This window comes from Lycorma delicatula, chromosome 4 (genome assembly GCF_047948215.1).
Source record: "Lycorma delicatula isolate Av1 chromosome 4, ASM4794821v1, whole genome shotgun sequence".
In the NCBI taxonomy this organism is placed as follows: Eukaryota; Metazoa; Arthropoda; class Insecta; order Hemiptera; family Fulgoridae; genus Lycorma; species Lycorma delicatula.
The window spans coordinates 47,104,735-47,127,509 of NC_134458.1; the positions used below are offsets into that span (position 1 = coordinate 47,104,735).

The 22,775-nt window shown below is 31.1% G+C and overlaps 1 protein-coding gene across 1 annotated transcript in view; it reads left to right on the top strand.

Moving 5' to 3' along the window:
- tou (bromodomain adjacent to zinc finger domain 2B toutatis) overlaps positions 1–22,775 on the top strand; it is a 539,960-nt gene that overhangs the window by 283,819 nt on the left and 233,366 nt on the right. Inside the window, exon 3 of the mRNA XM_075362856.1 lies at positions 18,791–18,905. The gene's annotated coding sequence lies outside the window, so the exon portion shown is untranslated. The remainder of the gene's footprint in view (positions 1–18,790; positions 18,906–22,775) is intronic.

Consider the following 22,775-nt stretch of genomic DNA (forward strand, 5'->3'; position numbering starts at 1 on the left):
TAATTACTTGTCAAAAGTAAATTAGCTTCATATTTTATATAAAAAAAGGAGTACATTACTCAGTTATAGCCTTAATAATTATTATATAAATGAAGCTAAAATATACAAATATTTTAATAATAGTAGCTACTTCAAGAAAAAAACACCTCTGACCTCCGTGTCCGAGTAGATAGCGTCTCAGCATTTCGTGCGGATGTCCCGGGTTTGAATCTCGGCAGGCATGACATTTTTTCATACGCTACTAATTTCCACCGGGATAATGACCATAGCTGTTAATACCCGTGTTTTCATTAAAAAAAGTGTTTTTTTTTTTTTTTTTTTAATATGCTTCCTCCTATTTTTATTCAATTTAATTAGAACTAAATTTTATACAGATTAAAAGAATTATAAAAAAGAAAAATTTTGATTCAAAAGGGAAAAGGTGCTCCGTAATGTTAAAAATGTAAAATGTAAACAATTTATATTAAGATATGAATAACAAAAAATGTTTCTGCTGTTGTAAAGTTCAGTTTTCTTCAGAAGAAATTTTCGAATTCGCCTTAGTTTATTCAGAAGAGAAATATTATTTTATTTCAGTAACTAATTTCTTGAAGTATATACGAGGGCGGTTCAGAAAGTAACTTACGTTTTTGCCTAGCGTGGAGATGAGTGGGGATAGAGCCGTTTTCTTCAGAACGCCATCAAAACGTTTCTACACTCGGTACGCATCAAGCTGTCGTAGCGTGTGGACTATGAGTTTTCTACTTTGTTCGTCGTGAATTATTGAAATGTGCGCTTCAATAGAAAATCCCGCGAGTTGTCAGGTGCGTTTAGAGGTTAGGTCTTTGCTGGCAAAAAACCTCAAACCAATTGAAATTCATCGGCAACTTTGTGAGGTGTACGGAGATGGAATAAAGAGTAATGGTGGAGCGAGGCAGTGGTGCATTCAGTTTAAAAATGGCCGCACCAATGTTCATGATGAGGACCGCAGTGCCTAGCCTTGTGACTGATGAACTGACGATGAAAATCAACGATAAAATTCTTGAAAATCGCCGCATTGCGATTACGGCGGAACACTCGCTTTATTTCCCCCAAATCTCACGATGTTTACTGCATGAAATTGTATCGGGGAAACTTGGTTATCACAAGTTTTGTGCAAGATGGCTGCCAAAAATCTAAGGCGGCAGATTTCTGCAGAGAAGGAATTGAAAAGTTTGTGCATCGTTATGATAATTTATGATTAAGTATCTCAATTCAAATGGCGACTATGTAGAAAAATAGTTTAAGATTGTCTCTTTGAAATGTATATAATAAAATTTATTTTTTTTATTTGGCTCGTTTTTTATTTCAAAATGTAAGTTACTTTCTTGACAGCCCTCGTGTATTATATATATATATATATATATATATATATATACACACACTTCAGGAAATTAGTTACTGAAAAGGTTCTGATCAACCATTTAAATAAATTACTAAAATTTAGCTAAAGCAGTATTTAATAGAGTAGCAGATTACAATTAAAAAGCGGCATCTATTAGTGAAATTATTTAAGTTAACAAAGTAATAATAAGGTTACTTTGTTATCGTATAATTAAAACAATTATAAGGCAAGTTAAGGTGTAGCTTGTTACAGCAAAGAGAATTTTAACTTACTTTATAGGAAAATTAATTAAAATAAAAATAAAAAGTTTTACATTAGAAATAATAGAGTTACAGTAAAAGTTTGTTAGACAGGATATGATTTGTTGATGTACTGAAATTTTGCGTACGAAATAGAAATTTAAACAAAAAATGACTACGTATATCTTTACAGAAAAATTTGTTAAATTTAACCGAATAACAGAATTGTTAAGTACCGTAATAAAAAGTATACAGAAAAGTTTTAATTATAAATAGGTATGGATTAAATTATATTATGGTTTTGTATTAAAAACATGATTATGCTCGCAACTGAAGTAATTAAATCAAGTAAGCGTTTAAGATGAATCTTAAATCCAATAAAGCTTTCAATAACTATCTAGCAGCTAGAAAAGAAAATTAACCCTTACATTAGCTTTCGTTTTGATTAATATCAAGTCTTATTTTATAAGAATATTAAAGCTATAAAATCATTTAAATTTACTGAAATAATCTTAATATTACATATTTCAAAGATAAAAATTAAACTATTTACTTATATACCGTACATCTATCTGGCTTTCGACATGCTGGGATAATCCATTTAGCCTATCTTATTTCTTACATTTTATTAGGGTAACTTATTAAATTTTGAGTACAAAACATATAACTGAATATTAGAAAGGAAATATTAACTAAAATGAGAATAACTTACAGTAATTAAATTTTAATCGAATTAAAGCAAACACGATGACTTGCCCGTAACGTTTGCAGCGGACAGGCACGCGTACATCGAGATAAGACTCCTAGCGAAGCCAAGAAATCCAGTAACAAGAAAGCGGTCAAATAATCAGACGATTATTTGTCTGGTTACCTTACGCTAAATTATGCTGTAGAATTTTAACCGCGTAATCTTCTGTTACTTCGACTACGTCATAACCTAGGGATCGGTTCCATAGAAGACCTTCTAGCTACACCGTGAGATGACATCGCGACGTCTGAGGCGAGGGGACTAGTAAAGAGAATGTTCTGGAAGTATCCTATCCAACCAACCGTTTATGTTATTCATAAGAATGTTAATTTTTTACATATAGATAATATAAAAATTAATCTATCATTATGTAGTTTGAATAATTATAATATGAATTACTTTTATTCAGGTCTCATTATCTATTGGTGAATAAAATAATAACTGTGATATTTCCCCCCTCCCTTTTTATTAATATTAATCCTATAGTACATTTTCTTAACGTTTAAATAATATATAACGTACCAGGATGCGGTATACTCGTCTTCACAAATGAGTTGTGCAACAGCTGGTTTTGAATTCGAAAGTCCTGAGATTCAAATCCTAGTAAAAATTAGTTGTTTTTGTACGGATTTGAATACTAGACAGTTGATTCTGGTGTATATTGGTGGTTGGGGTTCAATTAACTACGCATCTCATGAGAATGTCGGCCTGACGAGAATGTCGGTTCTTTAAAATATTAATGGGTAAATACGCGATATTTGAAAAAAGTACATTTTAATATAACTAAAAAAATAAAAATAAAATACAATGGAAATCGCTTAAAATGGATTTGATTTTGAGCGCGAAATTCCTTCTTCCGTTAAATAAGCTTTATTTTAAATAATAAATTGTTATCTTTGAAGAAAATAATGGCTGCATTGAACAGTTGGATTTGAAACAACTTGCATATTAATTGAAATAACCGGTATTAAGACTAGGGAAAAAGGTGGTAGTTTATAAGAAAAATAATTTTAAATATATTTAGCTTCAATGCTAATATGGAGTGAAATATTAGCCATGTGTGTCATAGATTACATAGTACATAGTTTCCTATGAAAAGGAACTTATTACTGGGTACATTTGTTCCGTTGTGTCTTTGCCGTTGAGTTTGAAGTTTAGTAACTCGCTTTATAATAACTAAATATGGGTTGTCTAATTTTTTTGTACACTTTCTTTTTATTTTTATTTTTTGTCAATTATATTAACTTATGTAATTTCAGTTCGTTACTGAAATTTACCTAAAAAATACTAAAAAATAATTTACTGTTGGGTAAAACAATTCTAAAAATATGCCTTATTATTTTCCTGTAGTATTGATTTTATATGATATCAGTAAGTATTATGTAAAATCGTTTTATTTTTTTTAAGGTATTAAAATATTATTTATTTATCATATATTATTTTTAAAATTTTAGGATTTTCTACACATCTTTTTGCAATTTTTAAAATATACAAAGAAAAGCCAGGAATTAAATTTTTTATAAGATTCCGTTATTTTTTTTACTTAGTTGTAAAACATTAAAAAAAGTATTTTTGTATTATAATACAAAATTTATTGTAAAAATGATTAACTTTTTTTTCACTCATATGTTGGTGCACGCTATATATATATATATATATATATATATATATATATATATGGTGCGTGCCCTATATATATGTGTGTGTGGCAAGTTAATACAGTAGGAAAGTTTAAAAACTTGTTTATTCATTTGAAGTTTGGGTGAGGCCGCTTAACTTGATGACATATTGTCAGTCGTTTAATACGATTTAGTAAAAATGAAATTTATAGTGATCAGGTGCACATAGTATACTTTCTGTGTTAAATCGTTTTTTAAAATTGGTGACTCCGCAATAACTGTACGAAGGTTATTTCACAATCGGTTCAATATTTCGCGTCATGGGCGGATGCCGTTTGTCTGTATAGTTAACTTATGGGTTAAAAAGTTTGAGGAACCGCCACATTAAATTTAAAACTTAAAGGTGCAGTATAAAGTGTTAGAATGCCAGAAAACATTGATAGAGTTGAATTGCCATAAAACACGCAGTCCAAAACGTTCTGCAATTAAACATGCATTAGACCTGGATATAAGTGAACCATCGATCCGTCGAATTTTACATGAGGATCTATAAAATTCTAATTGTTCAGGAATTAAAAGATGCTGATTTGGTTGTTCCCATGAATATTTGTCAAGAAATCTTGCAGCGTTTGGATGGTGATAAAAATTTAATCCACCATTGTTTTGTCAAGTAAAATCATTTTCATCTGATCGGCTACGTTAATAAGTACAATAGTCGATATTGGAGTGCTGAAAACCTATTCAGTTACATGAGAAACCGTTGCATAGATCGAAGGTCATAGTGCGTTATTCACTTTCGTCATCTGGCATTATGGACCATTCTTTTTTCAATACGATTGAGGAAACGCTACAACCGTAACTGCAGCGCGTAACATAAGCTTGGTCACGGTATTTTAGAGGCAAAAATTAGTTCGATTTCTTCAAATTAGAGGCGGCGTACCCACCGGGTTGGTCCAGTGGTGAACGCGTCTTCGCAAATCAGCTGATTTCGAAGTCAAGAGTTCCAACATTCAAATCCCAGTAAAGGCAGTTACTTATACACGGATTTGAATACTTGATCGTGGATACCGGTGTTCTTTGGCGGTTGGGTTTCAATTAACCACACATCTCAGAAATGGTCGACCTGAGACTGTACAAGACTACACTTCATTTACAATTATACATATCATCCTGATTCATTCTCTCAAGTAATACCTGACGGTGATTACCGGAGGCTGAACAGGAAAAATAGAAAAGATATTACATACGGCGCAACCAATCTTGATGCTTGGTGTCACAGCAGCGACAGTCATAATTCGAATCATTCTACTATCCTTTTAGCATAACATCTGCTTCATTACCTAACAGCGAATAGGTCTTCGTAAGATGTATTTTGGTGTTAGAATTGGATCGCAGAACACAAATTTTAATCACCTCATTGTATAGCTAATATTTTGAAAATTTTTAATTTAATTTGGTTTAAATATATTTATATAAGATATGTTAGATATAATTGCAAACAGTTAACAAAACATTAGCAAACAATCTAGCTCTATTGTTTCTTGATATTACTGTAAGAAAGATGACTTATTTTCTGAGTTAATGCTTGTCCTGTCCGTGTTTATTTTTATAATAAATGAAGTCACGATAGATTATAAACTATGTTTATAAATTTCATACAATTATAATGTTAGATAATGTATCATTTAGGGTTTGTCTGCTGACGAAATTTTATAACGCTTGTTGAGAATAAAGCTTTCTTTCTTTTTCCTGTTTAGCCACCGGTAATTACTGTTCAGGTAATTCTTCAGAGGATGATATGTATGAGTGTAAATTAAGGGTAGTCTTAGTTCGACCATTCCTGAGATGTGTGGTTAATTGAAACCCAATCACCAAAGAAAACCAGTATCCACGATCTAGTATTCAAATCCGTGTAAAAATAACTGACTTTACTAGGACTTGAACGCTGGGACTGTATACTTCCAAATCAGGTGATTTGGGAAGATGCGTTCACCACTAGACCAACCCGGTGGGTTGTTGAGAATAGTCCTACATTTTTCTAACGTTTAAAAATATACCATAAAATTTCTTTTTATGGCAAAATACATAATCATTTATAAAGTATAAACAGCAGAATTAGAAAATATTTAAAAGTAATCCACCATACCATACAGTAACATAAAATAATAAATTGTATTTACAAGAAAGCAATTTTTTGCTAGTGAAAATTAAACTGAATGTTTTCAGTTTGGATAACAGGCACCGTATATTAGCCGTCGTAGTCCAAGCTTCTAGATTCATTGCGGCAGCTATACAAGATTCCAGAAAGACGAAACTGTAAGTCATACTGCTCGTGTGATTATTACTGTCGTAGGAAAAATCTTTCTGAACGGTATCACATTATCCAAAAATAGTGGGGACATTGCATGGCCAGCTAGTTCTCTTGATATGTTCTCATGCGACTTTTTTCTTCGGGGTTTGCTCAAGTGTAACGTGCATGTCGAGAGACCAAAAACTTTAGCGGAACTAAAATAAAAATTTCAATAATTTGCACGCTTTACATCGGCCATGTTACGGTGAGTAATGGAACATTCTCTATTAAGAATACGAGTGCGTAGATTCAAACTGTAGAGTTATCTTTGAAAAAAATAGTAAGTCTTAACAGAAAACAAGTAGAAACATTCATGTTAAAATAAATTTTATTTAAATACAGGAGTTTAAAATTTCCCCGGTTCACTAATGTATCCCCTGTGTGTGTGCGTGCGCGCGCATTGTCTCTTCTATATATATATATATATATATATATATATATATATATATATATATATAATTATATATTTATTTATTAATTAAATGTTGAAGTTAATCTTTTAAATACATTTTATATGATAATTGAGTAATTGATTATATTGTACTAGTAACGGCCTCGTTTGTTTATGAATGTGTGAATGTATTTATATACATTTTCTTTAATGAAGAATAACATACATTTTTATATAGCTGTATGTTAATAAATTTTGATTTGATACTACTATAGTATAATGGTGTTTAATAATAATAATAATACCTTCGACTACGACGCTGACTATGTCAAGGCCATTGACCCTTCCCCACAATGTCAAGGCCAAATTAAGTTCCATCCGTTATTGTTACTGCTTGTCTCTCTCTCTGCTCTCTCCCCCACCCTATCGCTCTCTCGGTCTCTTTAAATTTCCTTCCTTTCCCCTTAATCTATATTTTTTATACTGTACATCAACAATTATAAAAAAGTTTTTTTTTATTATTTTTAACTCGTACATAATTTAAATTAAATATTATTTAGTTTGTTTAGTGCTATAAACTTAATAATGTTTTTAATTTTCATATTATGTAAGATACGCATAAAAATATTCTACTTCAAATCACTATGTTAAATCATTTTAATCAATATAATAGTTAATTAATAAGTTTTAAATTAAAAATGAATATAAAAGTTTTGTTATTGTTTATAGTTATTTTAAATTACTCTATCGGTAAAATAGCTATTATTTACTACTTCTATTTTTGTACGCTTATCGTACGATCTTCAGTAAAATTTGATGGATATTTAGTAAACTAACTAAAATAGTAGTTTAAACTAAAATAGTCGAGTTCCTACTGCTTTTGTTATCTATGTAAGAAATTCTTATCTTCGTTGTTTGTATACTTTAGTGTTATGATCTATTCAGGAATAATTATTAAACTTCAGTATTCCAGTTTAAAGTTTTGTTTTTCAAATAAAATTGAACGAATCTATTAATATTAAAAATAAATTGAGATAAACAATCTTTAATCGGTACTTTCACGCTATAGAACTAGTTTATTAATGTCGGTTTGGTCTCTTGATACGCCATGATAATCATAATTAATCTACAACAACGTACAGGAAAGAATTCTTTATGATCGAAATCTTTCAATTGGTTTTCTATCAGTATAGTTACAGACAACCAGGCAAATATATAAGGGTTAAACACGATTACCGGTTTCGTTCGGCGAAGTAAAAGTGAGCGCATGGGATGCCTAAACCAATGCCAATTGCAATGTTGCGCTGATAACGCATGATTTACATAACTTAAATATAGTATATAAAACATCATTATCGTTTGCTTATTTATTTAATTTAATGAATTATATAGATATTGAAATTATTAGCGGAAGCTGTTACTCTCGTAAATGTAGTCTAACCCTAAGCGATTAAGCAATATATATGTTTTTGTGTTAAAAATAATAAAGTAGATTCGTTCAAACAGGAGTATACTGCGGTATTGAATATTAATTTACTTGGTCATTTTAGTCCGTAAGTTTTAAAACAAAGAAAGAGTTATACAAATCTGTTATTGTACTACTTCGAAAAAAATTCAAAATTTAAATCACTGGTCATGTTATCTGTAGATATTGAGAAGTTAAAAAAAAAAAAACAACTTAAAAAACCGACCAGCTAAATTAAGCAACCATAGTAGTAAGTGATGTAATGTTTTGCTAGTATTGGTTGTTTATTTACTATTTTATCGTTAGCTTATTTCTAAAAATTTGTTTGTAATAAACTTTTTTATTTACATAAATACTAGTTTACTTATCTCCATTCCTCATGAAGTTTATGAATCCACTGTCCATATGAATACGTATTATATTATGGGTTAGATAGCCAAATCCTGTTTTCTTTCTACGAGCAAATATCTTGCTTTCTAGTCCTTTACGTAATAAATGCATTGCCGTTTTATTCAAGGATCCACTAAGCTTATAACATACAGGTTCCTGGGTTACATATTCCGACATGCTCAGATGCATCCTTACACCGCAACGTTCATAAAACACCTGTGATTCTATATATCTGTTTCGCCTAACAATATTAGTTAACTTGAAATTAATACCACCTATAAGAATTTTAGTATACCTACGCGCGGCTATTCCGAATTCAGCGTATAAAACCCACCGTTCAACCGCACCCTTTTACTAGGGGACCTTCCATCGATTTATAAGACTCTGCCCTTACTAGCATATCCGCACCCTCGTTACACACTGTTAGAACCTTTCATTAGTCAATATAGGTATAGACATTTGCATATTGATGCTGAATAATATATATCTTTAAGTTAAGCGTTAGGTTAGGATTTTGTTAATTTTTTTCTTAAGTGGCATACTTAGGTTACTATGCAATAAAACTATCCAGCATTGTTTTATTTTGGTGATGTACAGAAATCGGTTTATTTAATGCTTTAAAATTTTGTATTTTTTTTTTACTTCGTACTCTTAAATTTTCAGGATGTTGTCACCGGATATGTACAAGATATTATAAGTTTGTATGGGATAAAGTTAATACTTTTACTTAGGACAAGAAATCTTGTTTAATTTAAGTATATATATATATATATAAATTACCGTTTTAATGTTTTTAATAAAGGGAAGTTTATTTTTTTCTGTCTTTTGTAATATATATTCTGCTGAGATATATATATATATATATATATATATATATATATATATATATATATGGTGTCACTTATGTTGGCGTTTATTTTGATTTTAAAAAATGGTTATTTTGGCGTTATAAAAAGTATATTTATTATTTTTTTCATGAATTTTTAAACCTACTATCATTACAGTTTGTAATGATAGTAGGCTGGGATGCTAATAATACATGCTGTGCTGTAATTTGAACGCGGTAAGAGATTGGTAAAATCCAATTTATATTATTTAGTTTTATAAAATTTAACATCATTGTCGAACAACTATTTAGGAAAAAAGTTGCATTAACCTAAAATCTGGAGTTTTTATACAATTTTCAAACTTTTTACCGTTCCAGCTATCATCTAGGTATTATACTTACATTTTTTTTCTAATTAAGATTCTATCTTAATGGCTGGGAATAGTTTCATGATTTTGCAACACTGATAGGGAAGAAAATTTTTAAACGTAATTTCTTTTTCTTACTAAAATTACCCAAATTATTATTATTTTAGAAATTTATCTTTTTACATCACTATATTAAAAAAATTAAATTGTGTTATACCTTAGGGAAAATTATGTTAGTTTAGAAATTAGTTTTGTATTGTTTTTGTTTATCTCTTACTCGGAGAAGGTTAATCTTTTTTAAGTCCTGTTCATACACCGGCAATATTCAATTAATATCAGTTTTTTTTAAAAAATAAATTATGTTTGCCTTATTTTATTTAGTATTCAGGGTTTTCATAACATAAAGGCACTTATCAATCAAAAAAAAAAATTCTCTATAAAATTGTCACGTTTGGGACGGGGAAGACTGACGAGAAGTTTGGTCCATTTCTTCACTGTACATCTGGTATGTACAAATCCCGTATTTCTTTATTTTAGTTCTGCTTTTCTGGTAATTTTATTACTTTCTTGCATTTATAAAATAGAGGAAAATGAATAAATATGAAAATTAAAAATGTAATTATCATTAAGCTTGAAAAACTACAATATATGAAAATTTAATATAGATGAAAATCTCATGATTTTTTTATAAATATTTTTTCACGTAGCTAATTAAACGATACTTGGGACCGATTGATAAGTTAACAATTCTTATCATTTATTGCTTGTACGTAAACATGTACATCGGCTAAACGAATTTCGACGAAATATTCCAATATTATTCCTTATAATTAAAATTATATATATATATATATATATATTAGTTATTTGTTAAGTAACTAAAATTACTTCTAATAAAAGGGATAGAAGCTTCTTATCGTTGTGAATAGAAGATCACCTAGGAGTTAGACCATTTCAAATGAAAATTACAGTTCAATCACTTTCCCCTTTTTTGATTAATATATTCTATTGTGGTCACTTTACGTTAATTTTTTTTACCTATGGAAATTAAATCAATCCTTTGCTATAAAATCCTGTATTTGTTTAACAATATTTTCGTATGCTGACCGTGCTCAGTATGATCTGGATTCGCATAGATTTTCCTTACCGACAAGCTTAGAGTGCAATTATTTTCATTTCCAATAATTTACTGTGTTTTGAACGGTTGCCTTCCGTTCAAAACCGAAGGAGCGGTTAACAACCGGTGATAAGGCACAGTAGACGCACGATGTGTATAGTATTAAAGAGATTGTCGGATTTCAGGATTTCACTCGGTAAACGGCTCGGCCCCTAATTTATTCTTTTCATCATTTTCTGGTTGGAAAACGGTACTCAAACAATTCGTTACTGAGACCTCACCGACACTAAATTATAGAATACTAAGATTTTTATAAAGAGACCGCGAAACGGTGATTCAGACGGCATCCTTGTAGTGGTCACCATCAGACAACGCTCAACTAATGTTCCGCTATTACATTTGAAGGTATCTTTACCCAGAGTGAGAATACTGCATTGTTGATTAACGATTTTGCGTTGGCCGGTTCGAAAATGTTCCCCGACAATTGCTTTTTTTCTAGGCACTAAAAAGCCAATCCACCGGGTTGGTTTAGTGGTGAACGCCTCTTCGCAAATCAGCTGATTTCGAAGTCGAGAGTTTCAACGTTCAAATCCTAGTAAAGGCAGTTACTTTTATACGGATTTGAATACTAGATTGTGAATACCGGTGTTCGTTGGTGGTTGGGTTTCAATTAACCACACATCTCAGAAATGGTCGACCTGAGACTGTACAAGATTACACTTCACTTACACCCATACATATCATCCTCATTCACCCTCTGAAGTAATACCTGACGGTGATTCCTGTAGGCTAAACAGGAAAAAGAAAGTTACTACAAAGCCAACCGAAAACAAACTCAGGCTTCCAGAACGAAAATTATCTCCATCCCCTGAATTTTAACGTGTGAAATTATATAGCAGAACTATAAACTAATAAGGCGCGTTAAAAAAGTTAATTTTGTGGATATGACCACGTAGGAGCCACAAGGGCATCTATTTTCTTACCACAAGTATTTTTCTTTTGCATCTGGGGAAGGTGGACCTGCAATAACTCGGGTGAACTTATTGTTCAGCTCACTCTAAAATTTATTACAAGATTAACAGGATCATCGATATCCGTTGAAACCTTCTATTTTCATCAATACTTACCTTACAGGTATTCAACGTAATCGAGTACTAATTGAAAGCGGTACAGTATAGGTGGGATTTAATCAGAATACAGTACTCGTGGAATTTTAGTTTTAGATTCTATACTGTTTATTTGTAGACCGATGCAGTTTATTAAGTATGCGTCATTCTTAATACTTTTTGTCTTTCGACGCGTTTCTAAAAATAGGACTCCTTTTAGCTGTTCTCGCTTTATTCTCCTTCATGCTCAATTATAAACGCGGCATAAATCATTTAGTATAATTTTTTTTTAGAACATAAAACCATTTTTTTTTTTTGCTTACATAAAGATAATTTTGTAAAATAAATGAGTTAAATGTTAGCGAAAAATAGTTGCCAGAAAATCAGTTCGGTGAACTTTTTTTGTAATACCGTGATATAACCCCTTGCTTAATAATTTTTAACTGTTGTGAAATTTAAGCGAAATCTGTTAAACCATTCAATAAGTATTATCGGAGAAACGAACCCGAATGCTTATTTTTATGAATTTTCACAGAAAATTGTCTTTAGTTAAATCAATTTAAAATTTGTAATATGCTAATCGTTTACTAAGAAAATATTCTTTTCTGACTATTTATCGACTGTGTTTTGCGTACCGGTTCCTATTTGGTCATATGAAATTTATTTCGATCACAATAATTAATATATATTTAAGATTTTCGGTTGGTAGGGTGTTTTAAATAAAGCAAAATATCTATTTGTGAACATTAGATCTCTGAAAATAATTTTTGTGTTTGTGTGTGTGTGTGTGTGTGTGTGTGTGTGTGTGTGTGTGTGTGTGTGTGTGCATAACGATAAACTTTAAAATGAAGAATGAGTGTGTTCTGCTTGAAGTGGATTAGGTAACAGTGACCATTAAGCGAAGAATAGGTTTAAAGAGAAAGTGGGCCAGGGGGCGCAATGGAACAAATTACGTCAAGGAAACACAGCCTAGTGTATAGTGCAGTCTTGCTGTATATTAATGAATTGCAAGCAGTTGACTCTATGTACTCCTTCAATTATTAAAAAAGTAAAACAAAAACTTCTTAAATTGTTTTTTTTTTTTTTTTTTAATTTGTTACGCAGGGAAAAGCGTGTTTCATTTTACTTATATTTTCAGTATATTAGAACTTGGATTATCCGATTAAATTGGTAAACGTATGTGTTTTATACGACCGGAAGTATAAATAGTTATATCAGTAGATTAAAATAGCGTTTTTTTTTTGGTTGACCCGTGCTGAAATTTGAATTTTAAAGTTTTTGAGTTTTATTTATTAAAATTAAAGCATACAACGCTTAAGCAATTTTTAAAAAGGGGTAATATTATTTTATAAAAATCCCTTTATTGAAATTGTTGTTGTTAGAATTGCAACATTATAATAATCTATATACTTGTATATAAAATAGCATGTCGTGAGTAATTCGTAATCAACGCCCACCAAAAACTACTGAAGATAAATAGAGAAAAATTTGTATATAAGTTCTTCTTACAGTGTAAGTGCACACTAAGAAAGGACTTTTTGAAATTCCGAGTTTAAAGTGTTAAAATGGAATACAATGAAATTTACTATTTCTTTAATTTCTCAACTCGGTAACAAATGAAGATATCAACTTGATTTTTGGTGCTTGTAATCTTCATACGAATATATAAAAACCAATTTCTAAATTTGGCCTTGAAAGAGGTGAAGAAAGGTAAAAATATTTTGAACAATGATTGAAAATTTTCCCCGTTTTCGACTATACTAAATGAGATATTAAGTAAATTTTGGCTTGCAAATATTCTTCAGGTAAATATATAAAAATAATTTTCGGGTTTTTTGAATTTCGATTTTCTAACGGCTGCTCGACCGACACAGCCACTGCTACTGTTACTGTGTCTGCGACACCTGCCTCCGGTTACTTGGTTAAAAAACATAAAATAAAAAAAATCGACCGCGACGGGAAACTCTAAAGCCCAGGCGAAGCCGCGACGGGGATTAATAAAAAAACATTTTTTTTCGAAATTAGAATCTCAACTTTAACGTAATCATTCGTTTACAACAAACTGTATTTTCCCAAGGGTTTAATTGAATGGGGGATATCGTGTTAAACATTAATTGTAATATTTTATACATATCAGAACATAATACTGAGTCAGTATGCTATTACAGGGATTTAAAAGTGACTTTCCTACCATTTACTTGGACGAATCAAAGGAAATTTTGTTAAAACTTGATCAGAAAACGTTACGAAATACAAACTTAAAATAGTACCGATTAAAGTTCGAATTAATACTTAAAATTTACGTAATAATTAAGTAATTAAGTAAAGATTCTAAATAATAATTTTAATACAAAAAATATCAATTTAGACGGTGTTAATAAAAAATTGTTTGATCGCCTGGAAACATTTTTCAACTCACTGTAGGAAGATGTAAAAAATTTCTTTTTTTATTTCCTTGTACGAAGTAAAGGAAGTATTGTGATCGCGAAAAATTTCGGTTTTCAGATTTCAACGGAAATATACGTTTTAGCTATCCCTGAATCCATTTTGATTAGTCTCGGCGTGTATCGTTTGCATGTACGTATGTATCTCGCATAACTCAAAAACAATTATCCGTTGGATGTTGAAATTTTAGATTTAGGACTGTTGTAACATATAGTTGCGCACCTTCCCTTGTGATTGCAATCGACTGGACCAAAAGTGTCCAAAAAATGCCCAAAATCCAAAAACCTTTTGATTTTTTACTTTTTCTTAACTGGAGTAATAGCCCTCATTGAGAGCTTTTCAACGGTATATCATAAGTGGTACTTATTTTCATCTGTCCCAGAATTATAGCCAAATAAAATTTTAATTAAAGAAATATTTGGGTCTTACTACCGGAAGGCATATCGGTTCGAATCCGCCCTCATCTCCTTTTTTTAACTATTTTTTTCTTTTGAAAACATATCGATTGTGTAATGAAACAAATGTTTCTATTTTAAATAAATTAATCCGTTGGGAGATCTTTTAAATTAGTCGGCACATTACATAGCATTATTTTATTCTACGAATCTTAGTACTTAATTCCAAAGTTTAAAACGAGTATCGAGTATAGTGGTTTTGTGCGCAGGAATACTCTTCCATTTATATTCCGTAAATTAACAACACTTTTGAGTAAATAAGGTTTATAGTGTAGTCCTATATCATTATTCACCGGCAGGTAAAACAGTAGCTGTGATAAAAATCATGTGTTGTCGAACGACATATTAATTTTTTTATTTCATAAACTGCACATTATACATCATTATTCCATCATTATACACACACCTATTGTACTGATATTAGATATTTTATTTGTTACATCTATCTATAAATAGATTGAATTAAAATAATAATAATAATAAAACAAGCAAATTAGATAAAGTAAAAAAAATAATCTATTTTTATTGCTTTCATTTTTGTACGTTCAAATCGGTTTTTTTTTTGTTTTCACCATTAATATCAGTATTTTCTGTTTCATCACTGGTACCGCTAACTTAAGTCTGTGGTTTGAACTAAACTTGAGTTCACTAAGGGAACTAGAATTAAATTCCATTGTTGCGATCAACATCTTTGGTGGTATGTTGTGTTTAATTCGCCTCGAATTACGATACATTCACGAAATTGGCTCAACTAAATAGAACTATGCGCGGGGTTCGCGCTTCCGCGAGCTCGGATAGCTAGTTCAGAGGGATGCAATGTAGGACATTCAAGATTTCCGGACGAGGTCTACAGCGAAGGCAAAAGCTGAATTATTAAATCACCAGTGCAAATGTCTACCGAGGCATTTACATCGGTGGCATTCCAACGAGGCCAGGCTTATTACTATGAGATGCAAAAAGTCAGAGGGCGATAGACGACTCCCGTTAAAGCCCAACATGGCAAGGAAGGGTAGGGAGGGGGTGGGGGGGTTCTGGCGACCGGAACGTCACTAGGCGGGTGTCTTCCCCTATGGGGTTGGGATGATACCGCAACTTCTGCAGAATTAATAATTTTAATCTCGTAATCAATTATAAATGTACGTTTATAACAATTGTTCCCCGATTAATATTTTGGAGTGTACCACGTACATTTTACTATATACGATTTGAGGATGAAAGTGTTAAACAAAGAGCATCTCTAATTTAAACATTTTAAGTGAGTTATTTTCTTATCAATTTTTCTGTTTCTTTTGAGATCAATTCAGTTCAGTGGCATCATATTGATCGTTGTACGGAGTAAAAATATGCCACTTCTTGTGTCATTATATTCAATCTGTTAAATCTGGTCTTGTGTATTATAAACTTTTCACTATCGGTTCAACATTTGTCTCGTTTACGAAAAAATGAAATACCATTAAGTTTCAGCCAATTTAATTTTGTAATTTTCCCTCGAAGATTTGTTTATTTTGAATGGAATGATAAACAGAAATTCCCATAATGTCGACCTCTTTGTTAAAATAAGAAATTGTTTTTAAAGCGATCTGTTAAAATAGCATTATTCATTTCTGATTGATACTAAGTCGATAACGATCGTATACGAGTACCATTTTGGTTATTAAAAAAAAATGTGTTTTTAAACCCGCATGTAACATTTTTTTTCTCAGTACCAATATGTAACTTAATCACCTTCCATTGTCAAATTGTGTCAAATGTATTTCACCTTCCATTGTCAAATTGTGTCAAATGTATTTCAGTTTATTGTTCTGAAATGTACAGCGTTCATCCAAATAAAAAATATTAAAGCAAAAGAACAAAAAAAAACATATATTTCAGTTTTAAAAGGTGGGCGTTTATTTAAAAAAAAAAAAAAAAAAAAAAAAATGCATTGAAGGTAACAAATTTGCTTTAATAAAGTTTTCTCTAAAATGTCTGAAACAATCTAAATTGTTTTTTCGTGATATCCCCCACCTTCTTAACGGATTTTGAAAATAAAAATTAATATGGTCAGTGCTCGTAAATAGAAATGTTTTAGTTGAATTTGAAGAAAATCGGTTCGGTCAGTCCTGAGATATAAGGCTAGAAGCAGTGTGTCACACGTATGTTTTTTTGTCTAGATGAACTAGTAGGACCCGAAAACACAAAGATTTGCAAAAAATCCGATTCCCCAGTTTTGACACCGTACTTACCTCTTTAATACAGCTATATTCGCCGGAAAATAAAAATTGATTTATTGTCATTTTCTTTTTTAAATTGGTGAACTTTTCTCAAATATGATATTTGAACAAACCTCACCGGTGTATAAATGTAACTTCCAGTTTAACCTTCCAGTAAACGTTACATTTTTATTCTTAACTGAATTTTCTTCGAAGTTATTTATTTTCAGAGAATTATAACGGTAAACTTCTTTTTTTTAAATGGACCTAATAATTATTAAAATATGAAAATATTACTCGAGATAAATGCTCGGTGATTACTAAATTCTTAAATTGTTTTAAGTACAGTTACCGCACGGTATTTTAACCTACAAACTTAATACACTCTTGATGAGTTAATAGATCGTCAAAACACGTTGATCGTAGATTAATAGTTACATTACATTCACGAGTCCAATTCGTCGTTCGAGCTAGTTAACGATGTGTTGTCAGCGTTTCACTTCATTGCAGTAGAACGACCTCGATTTATTCCTCATACGATAAGATGGCACCGTGGAATTTCTATCGTAGAGCTTTTATTCCTTTGATCAGGACAGAAACCTACGGTTTCCATATCATTCGTTTGTTAATATTGAAATACTTAAAAATGCTTAATACTGAGGTATTATTTTTATTTTTATCGAATGAACTGTTAGGTTACAATAAATGAAAAACAATCAACCTATATTTTGTTAGTTTTCATATTATCGGCTTATAAATGAGCCGGTTTCGGATTCGAGATCTCTGTTATCTGTCGCCATTGAATTAAATCTAAATCATGCACTTAAACTAATGCTCTCATTAAAACTACAGCTTCATTTAACTATAAATCAAATACGCTAGATCGCAGCACATTCAGTTTTATTGAAAGTATATAATTGCCAAAGCTTTTTCTAAAATGTTTTTTACAACTTCTTTATTTTAAATATTAAGCTAATTATTTTTAATTTTTTGTCTTTATTACGGTTATAATTGTAAGAATAATTTTTATTATACAATACATTTTATTTTATTAAAAATTCATTGCAAAACAAATTATATTGTATAATAAACTTTATTTTTAAAATTATAACACCAATAATACAGACAAAAACGTAAAATAATAGCTTAATATTTGATGTATATTTAAGTGGAGCTGTAGTTTTCATGAAAGTGTTAGTTTTAAGTGCATGATTTAATTCAGTGGTGCCAGATGACGGAGAAGATAACGTATTCGATTCCATGCTAAATAGGTAGGGAATTTTTTTACGAATCATTCATCTATAATATATTTAAAGCATAACTGAGGTAGTAAAAAAATAAATTAACATAAATCTTTGAAATAGGGTAGGGTCAGCTGCCGTGCTAAAAACTCGAATATCTTTACCGATTTTCGTGACGAACTTGTTTTAAGGAAGTTTACTATAAAGTTTTATTTGAATTCATTTTATGGTAAGAAAAACACATAAATTAGATGGAAAATTTCGATATGACCGAGTTACGTGTTGTCGCTTAACTCGGACAATGTATTCATAAATAAAAACACCGGCTTTTTTTTTAAATATAAGATATTGCATTGCATTTAATTCGATGTTCTTTTATCGAAATATGACACAAATTTTTTTTCTATTAGTGATAATTATTAAAATGCAACTAAATTATTCTAATGTTATTTAACTTATTTCAATTTTGTTTCAGGTGTCAAGTAGTGAACCTGCTAGTTGGTATTTACTTGTGTAATGTTGTCAAATGGCGTGATTAAAATAACCCTCATAACTTCTTCACACTGGTTTACTTGCTCTTGATAAACGAGGTAAATAACTTTTATATCAACTTAATATATATTAAACTTTTGTTTTATGATTTTGGGACCCTTTTTTATGTGAATTTGGTAGAATAGTTATTAAATTTACACTCTTTGTAAGAAGACTTACCTATTGGTTCGACTTCTTTTAAATGACAGAACACGTTCTACAGTTTTAGATATAAAGTATAAAATAATGAAATGATGTTTGAATGTATGAGTAATATTGTTAATATAATTATGACTCGACCAGTTATCCTTTTTTAATTTCGTCTTTAAACCGAATCTTCTAATATGATTAATAATTACTCGTATTTACTTGAGTACTAGCTTGTATTTGTTTACTCTCATTATTACATTAGATCATGCTTAGCATCATAAGTCTGTCCTTCAGTTGCAGGAAAGTACAATACATAATACAGATTGTTCAGCTTGGAAGAGGCCCATCACTTAGTTTAGTCTATAAGTAATAGTTTATTGGGAAACACTTACATAATAATTGAAAGGAGTTGAAAACTATGTCCATCCAGTTCTATGCAGGTGTCAACACGTTTGAACATGTTCCTGGCTACTCTTGTTGGTTGTACCTTGTCTATTTCCTGGATGGCATTGGTAATGTTTTTCTCTAATTCCTGCAGGATGTTTGGATTGCTAATATAGACAATTTTTTTTAAGTAATCCCACAGAAAGAAGTCTGAACTAGTCAAATCAGAGAATCTTGGTGGCTACTATTCTTTAAAAATAATTCTTCCATTGAACAACTCCTGTAGCATCTCCGTAGCAGACATAGTAGAGCGAGCTGTATGGCAAGTGGTGCTGTTCTGTTGCAACCAGCAGTCAACGCTCATCCTCTTGCAGTATGAACTGTTGGATAATTTCTTGGTAGACGGCAACATCCAGTTTTTTTTTTTAAATAGGATCCTATTATTCGTCGCCTTGAAATCGTATGCATACGCCTATTTTTTGTGGAGGTAAGGGAGATTCAAAGAAAATTGCGGTTTTCGATACCCCAGGTCCGGTAGTTTTCACTATTAACATACCCAAAAAGGTGATCTCACGCTTCATCTGTGAAAAACACTTGATCTAAAATACCAGTGTTATCTATTATGAAGTTCTTAAACCGTTGACAGTAGTGAAATATTTTTTAGTTTAATTAGCATTACGAGGCATGTTTTTAAAGTAAGTACAGTTTTGAAATGAAAAAAAAAACAAGTACACTATTATTAACGATTTTATTTTTACCTGAAAGCCTGTACTTTAATCTACTTTTCTACATAATTGCCACCAATATTAAGGCTTTTGTTTCGTGCAGCAGCTTTTGAACACTGTCGTCATAGAAGGCTGTTGTCTGACTTAATTACCACTGCAACACGGTCACTTTGACATCGGTACCAAGTGTGAGCACAATGCTCGATAATTTAAGTGTTCAGTCACAATTTCATAGACAAAATTTCAGGAAACTTGAGAAAACCCTTCAGATACCGAAGAAATCGTAAAGCGTCTGTTCTCTCTCACTTTTTCGTCAACTTTCTGCACCAGATCTTTAGTAATGACAGAAGGTTGTCCGTTCCGTTCCTCATCATGAACATTCTGAAGGCCATCTTTAAAAGCTCTAACCCATTTTCGCTCATAATGTTTTCTCCATACACGTCACTGATCTGACAATGAATTTCAGGCTCTCACACCTTTAGCACAAAAAAAAACTATTCACACCACATATTTCACAGTCGGCGAGATTCTTGATCAGCGGAGGCATTTTAAATACTCACAAACAAACGTAAACACAGTCGAATATTTTCGTATTGGCGTCTGTGGCTGGCCAACAGATGCGGGTACACAGTGCGCGTGTGTGGAATGCTGACCGCAGCGTAGCGGTGGAATTTCAAAACGGCACTTACTTTAAAAACATGCCTCGTAGTTAGCTGATATAAAGCCTGCATTCGATACGGATAACATTTCAGCATTTTTCTCACTGCAATGTGGGCTGAAACTAGTAAAAAGTTCTTTCCGAGCTTAATCTCCCCGAAGATTAGCTTCATCACAATATATAAGGATATCTTGTAACTGCCGCTTTAATGTCCTGTACGACCTGTGTCGGGCACGTTTCTGGTCTAACACTGAACCTGTATCACAAACTTTTTAACTACCTTCCGAATAACACTTTTCACCGGTGCTTTTTTTCAAACTTCTCCCTGAACTTTCGCCGACACACAACGAAGTTTTCATCACGAATACACGTTCTTTAACAGTTAACCGCATTTTAAAAAACTACACACGTTTACGCAACCGTGTTCAAAAGCCAGGGCTCAACTCAGACTAGCAATACTCAATTGTACAAGCAGTAAGCAATCCTTCCTATTCCAACTCCAGTCGTACCAACATCTTCTACATTATTTTTACCTATCTTCCACCAATATATGTATTTTAACAAAAATATGCATTTAGTATAAGCTGCTGTATATTGCCTGTAATTTGACCTTGAATTTGTAAATGAGCTCGTCTTTGAAGTCATGTATGTCACTGGTGAGAGATCACAAATATTGGATCGACGACTCGTTTTAAAGCTTTTCCTTTATATCTCACTAATTAATATGCAATATTTGTAGTAAAAAATATATTTACTAAATTTGTTCAGTTTGGGTCGACTTTGACAACCACACATAACTCGAACAGTTTATTCAATAAAAAAAAAACTAGGTATTCTTATACATTTTTTTTAGTATGTTAGCTAAGATTTAGCTCTGTTATGCCGAAATTCGGAAATTTATGTAGTGTTTGAAGAAAAAAACTGTATTTTCTTTCCCGTAATGCACATAACTTATTAGCAGTGAGTATGAACGCTTTGAACCCGACTGTATCTTCCTCTCTTGCCGCGGCTGTTATGAAATGAAACGTACTTTTCAACTTATTACTCTTAGTCGTTAATAAAACCTTTGAACGCTCTAAAATTTTGTCCTGCTTTTATTATTTTCTTATTACTACAAGGATGATAACGTTTCAGATATTTTGCTAGTTGTATAGGGAACGGTAATTTATTTATTTATTTTTTTTAACTTCCTAATCTCAAAAGTAAGATCCCCGAAAATACCTGTACTAAAGAAGATTTTTTCCACGTTACTTTAAAATCAGCTCACGTGAAAATTGTAGTAAAAATCGGGGGACCTTTTGTTATTTATTAACAATTTGAAAGTGGCCTGATAATTTTTTATTAAGGTTAATTTATTATTAAGGTTTATTGCATGTTAAAATTAATTAAGAAAGAAGATGTTTTAAAATTAGCTTTGAGTTAGCTTTAGTGGCTTCTCGCTGACCAAAATCTTGGCTTCAAATATAACTTAATTGTTCATTTTTTTCGTTTTTTGTATGTATGTATATTTTTTTTTGCTGTCATAGATTTAAAAAAATGTTTATTTATGTTACTTCATATTATTTATGTCATTTTTGGAACGTCAATTATTTTAAGAACTTTTTTTAATTTTTCACCGATAGAATATTTCATATAGTATTTAGTTGCATAGATATTAAGTAGACAATTTACAGTGTATGAAACACCCATATATGCAGCCAAGGCTGTTATGCACGAAGAGGGGGATCGTTATCATCCCATTTAGTAAGGGAATAGAGTTATTTATGGATTTCGACAAATGAGTAGTCATCAGTTGATATTAAAAAAACACATTTATAAAATTTAAAACATTAAAATTAATATATATATATATATATAAAATGCATGTAAAATAATGCAACATAATTGTAGAGACTATGTAAGACCAAATGGAAAGATTAGCTATCAATTTAGTGTACAACTGTTACACTTCCACGTGAACCGGTCGCTGCGTCCTTACAGACGATCTAAAAAGACAAGTGATGGCTGTGTGA